Source organism: Egretta garzetta, unplaced genomic scaffold (genome assembly GCF_000687185.1).
Source record: "Egretta garzetta isolate BGI_Z169 unplaced genomic scaffold, ASM68718v1 scaffold326, whole genome shotgun sequence".
Classification (NCBI taxonomy): domain Eukaryota; kingdom Metazoa; phylum Chordata; class Aves; order Pelecaniformes; family Ardeidae; genus Egretta; species Egretta garzetta.
Window position 1 is genome coordinate 3497476 of NW_009260026.1, and position 4925 is coordinate 3502400.

At 47.2% G+C, this 4925-nt stretch overlaps 1 protein-coding gene across 1 annotated transcript in view; it reads left to right on the plus strand.

The window, feature by feature from the left end:
• NIFK (nucleolar protein interacting with the FHA domain of MKI67) overlaps positions 1-3060 on the plus strand; it is a gene marked incomplete at its 5' end in the record, with an annotated part of 12731 nt that extends 9671 nt beyond the window's left edge. Inside the window, 1 exon segment of the mRNA XM_035896308.1 lies at positions 1634-3060.
• Positions 3061-4925: the final 1865 nt, after the last annotated feature.

Here is a 4925-nt window from a genome sequence, read left to right on the forward strand (position 1 = left end):
TGTTGTTTAATGTAAATTTAAGTGCAAGACAAAAACAGGACTCCCGTTAGTTTGACCTGTAAATGTCTCTTCCCAGAGGCCTGAGGGCAGCCAGGAAAAATGCGGTCTCCGATGCAAATATGAGACCTAGTTCCAATCCTTCTTAAGGCTGGAGACCTGCTCTTAGGCTACTGCATTAAACCTAGCTCGGGTCAGAAAGGGTGGAAAGCTGTTGCCAGTAGCCTGTGTTCAGTTTTGGGGGGGTTTCAGCCCAGACTCAGTCACAAAACAAAGAACGCCACAATTAACACTAATTGGTACCTTCCTTGATGTTTGTGACCAGGAAGAATGAAACGTCCCCTGCCTCCTTGGAGGCAGTCACTCCAGGTCAGAGGAAGAGGCCTGTGGCAATGTTTCATGGCTCACAGGACCTTCGTGCCAACGGGAAATCTCAAATCAAACCCATTTCACACTGCGTGAGGGCTACCTGCTTTGCATGTGGCATTTCTCCCTGGGTGGCCAAATTTCTGCAAGGAGTGAATGCAGGCAGACGTGCCCATGTGCACACGATGAGCCTTGAAGCCATTTGCTCACTTCCCTTTAATCAAAACCTTCTGCTCTCACATTTTCTTTTCTGTTTGGTGACCGAAGCAAAGCTTCGTGTGCCTTCACGTGGGAGTTAAGTGGGTCAGCGGGCTGCTTTGTTTGTGGCAGCTCTCATGTGGAAACAGACCCATGCAAAACGCTGAGGCTTGGCAGGAAAGTGCCAATTAAAGATAGCAGTGCAGGAGTGTATTGTCTGAGCTGAAAGTGCTCGAATCTGGGGCTGTGACAATTGTCACGTGCAAGGGAAAGAACGAGGAATTATTAAACTTAATGTTGATCCAAAGGAGGTAGTGCTTTCCCTGTTTAAAGTGTTTGTTCTCACACAGCATGGTCAAGGAGTTCGTTCCCTGTTTCACAGGTAAGGTAGGGCAGGTGAGTCACAGGGGGCCCATGCCAGCGTGGGATCCGCAGCGCTCAGAGGCTGGGTGTTTGGGCTTCACCTCCTGTTGGCCTGTGTTAAGTATCCTTGTGCCAGGAGCAATCCAGCCTTCTCTGTAGCACTGCATGGGTCTGTTCAAGTGACGTGTGCAGGAGATGGAAGCGCCGGGAGATGGCAAAGGGAGAGACGCAGTGTTAACGTCAACTCAGGTGAAGTTGTTCTCCCCCTTAGCCGTGCACGTAGTCAGGTTGGCACAGTACGTAAGTCTGCATGGCAGTGTGCTCCGCCCTGGGGAAGCAGCCCAGGGACAGCCAGGCTCTGAAGGCTGCTATCCTCTGCTGTCACGGGCAACTACGTCATCGTACTGTCATTCATAAATGAATACATTTCTCCTTGGAGCACTCGGCCCTCAGATTCCGAGCAGACATTGTGGGAAAGGGCCCTGGAGGAAGGGAGAGGAGCAGGTCACTCGGATGTAGTCAGTGTTTCTGCTGAAACAGAGCCTCTCTCCCTCCCAATCCATCCCTCTGCTTCCCACTTGTTCTGTTTCTGTCTGAAAGAGCAGTGTTGGTAAATGAAAGCTAGAATGTCCATACAGGCCTGTTTTTTTAAAAAAGCTTTCTGGCTTTACTTTGCCCTTCCTTACAGCTTTCTGTGCCCTCACTGCAGGTGTCCATCAGCTGATCTCCTGTTTCATCTTGCATATGGACCGTGCTTTATTTTGCACGTGTATGGGCACACACCTCCTACTCACGACGAACCAGACCTTTCTCAGCAAGCGGGGAACTGCATACTCTGCAGGTGGACTGATTGGAGAGAGACGCATTGCTTCATTGGGAACAGTGTCCTCTCAGGAGGCAGATGCTCCTGCCTTTCTGCTGCACTAGCCCTGCTTGTGCTGGAGACCCGCGTGTGAGATAGGTAGGTAAATGCAGATTCCTCAGAAATGAGAGCAGAATAAGAAGTAACCTTTATTTAAGTATGTTATTTATAAGGGTAATGCCAAGTGCCTGCTGTTAAACCTCTGGAAGTGAAGTCCTCATCAAGCACTCAGGTGTGATGGTAGCAGCTCCTCCAGTGGTTACTGCTGTTCCTTCATTTAGAGTGTCCTTCCTGCACCCCAGGATGAATCCCCAAGGACTGGTTAGAAATAGCACGGTCGTCACCTAACAGTAACTTCGGAGAAGCTGAAGTATCCGTGCAGATCAGATTCCATCTCGAAACTTAGATCTGGTTGCCCTGGGGGTATCCCAGCGTGCCTTTATGGTGGGTTTCTGTTGTGAACTGTCACAGGCGATGGAGATGCAGGTCTGTTGTAGATAGTGCTGGAACTAACGCAGATTGATGTCCCTGTGAGAGTTGGTGGACAGCACGGTGTAATCAAGAGCCTCCTCTGAGCAGAATTAAAGAATACTGAGATGCTGTGAGACTCTAAAAGAAAGATAAGAAAAAAAAAATCCATGACAGGATGGTGTTCTATTAGAGGAAGCAGGATAAAGTGTGTGATGTAGTGCCATACTACTAGCAATTAGTTTTAAGAAACCTAAAGGGCAAGAATCAGAACGGTGCCCTCACTGCCTACTTTTGAAGAGTTTGAAGAAAACTGGCAGGTTACGATGTATTTTAGACTTCCTAATGAAAATGAGGCTTATGTGATCAGTCTGTCTGCTTTTATTCAGCTGTCAGGCTAGCTCCCTCCTTTTTTCCTTCTCAACATTTAGGGAGGAGGAGGGAATCTCAAGTTCCGTGAGAACTGGAGAAGAGAAATAATCATTGCCAGCCTTGTGGGAAGGCAGGAGGGAGCTTGGGCATGGTGTGGGTCCTTTGGCAGCAGCCTGCTTGTGGGTGTGCACAGGTTTACAGCCCTGGACTAACCGTACCTCATGCTGCCTGTGGCTCCTTAGAGGGGAGTGTTACAGGACACACAAAGAGAAGGTAGGGCTGCTGGGACAGCAGGGCGGATTGGAGGGACAAAGAACACAGATCTGTAGGAAACCGGGCATCAGCGCTGCTGCTCATGGAACAATTTGGTTATCTTAAAAAATATAGGCATAAACTGTTCTAAAAGTCTCTGCAGGGAGGAATGGTCATGTAATAACAGAAAAACCCCCAAAATATTAGACCTGATTAAATGACAGAGAAATTTATTTCTGTGCAGAGACTCTACCTGTCTTATAATAAAAATGTGAAGCAAACACATAAAGACTGTGTCCGCCATCTATCTGTTGATTTCCCAGTGAGGAAGCTTCAAAGTTTCATGCAGTTGTCACCTGAAATCTTGCAACAAAAGGGAAAAGAAAAAGGTTATTTTCTATGCAAGTTTTATCTAGGAGGAGGAAAAAAAAGTACTTAAAAACCAAGCCAACTGTTTCTCTCAGAATTTCTTTATGAAGTTTTAGCCTGCCAAACAGTGACCCTAAAATCACCAGAAGTAAGAATCTGTGAAAAAAAGGCCAAAACCTCAATTATATCAGAAGGCACTATGGAGGGATTTCCAAAGCAAGGGCCTCTTTATTATAACACTGAAGAGAATGAATTCACAGCAAACGTGTGGTACACAAATACCGATTTCTTACTAAAGCTAAATTAAATCTTGCTTGTCATAATTCAGTTAACTTAGAACTATTTGATCAATTTTTATCTCATTTTCTTGCTCAAAATGAAATGTGATGGTATTTTAGGTGGCAGAGGGGGAACTGTCTAGAGTCTCCAAGAAAACTTTGCCTATAGTTCTAACAGATTCAGCTGAACTGGAATGATTGGTGCTTTATTAATGTACTGACGATCCTACCCTGTCCTCAGCTGCTGTTTAGGAGACTGCAGAATGAGAGAAGGGCAAACGACTGGAGTCCTCGTTGCAGAACTGCCCAGCTAGGGAGGGAGAGCAACCTGGCACAGGGGCTGACCCTTCTCCGAGCACACACGGGTAGTCATGTGGAGAGTGGAAAGCCGCAGTAGGTGAAGCAGAGCCTACATGTCTCTCCCGTGGGTAGTACTTAGCCAGTTAGGGCTCTCAGGAGATTAGCTACTGCCTGGGGGGTGAGAACCAAGCTGGTTTGTAATCACCTGCTTTCAGTTTACACAGAGCTGGCATCGTTTCAGGCACTAGTATCCCCAGATTTCTCTTGACATCTGTGCAGCCTGTTCCACTTTTTACGTTTGACCTATGACGATTCCTTCATATGAAGCATCAGTTACGTGTTGCTCTGGAACCTGATGGTGGGAAAGAACAAATTAGCAAATTTAGTATTATTTGGAGGGGGTTTGCCAAAAGCCATTCCTGTGCCAAAATTGTGAGCCATGAAGAAGGGCATTATTACTTCAAGAAGTTGTAACTGAAAAGGAGCCATTTCTTCCACATACAGTTCCTCTGTATGAACTGTTTTGATGGCTCAGACTACATGCTTGCTGGAAACTGCAATGTTACACTACCTTACAGAGGTCAGCTGCTTTCTGTATCGAAGAGGATGATGAGAACAGCTGGGGGTGGTTGGGGTGAAATGAATGTTCTCGACAACCAACACAAGAGCAGCAGTCCTAAGCCCAGGGAAGAAAATGGTCCAACATGTCTTGGTAAAGAGCCTATGCACAGGGAGTTTGTTTCCTGTTTTCACCTCGGTCATATAGTAGGAGCGCTGCAGCTCACATTTAGGAGAAGCAGTTAGTTGCTTTTGAATGCAGCTTCTGAACTAAGACTGCACAAAACACTGTCTCCATCAATAGGGAATCATTACAAAGAGGGGGGGGAGGGGGAGGGCTATGCACTGACACGCAGCTTCAGGCTTCTTTCCACGCGGTAGCACAGTCCCCAAGCTCTCTCTGCCCAGTATCAGGAATTCCTCTCAAAACGTTTAAGCTTCCCACAAGCTGGGCCCACCAGCCAGGAGCACTGTGCTCCCTGAAGCCTTCTGCTGAGGCGATTCAGTCGGGACGCGGTTTTCGGCCTCCCCTTACCCCCGAT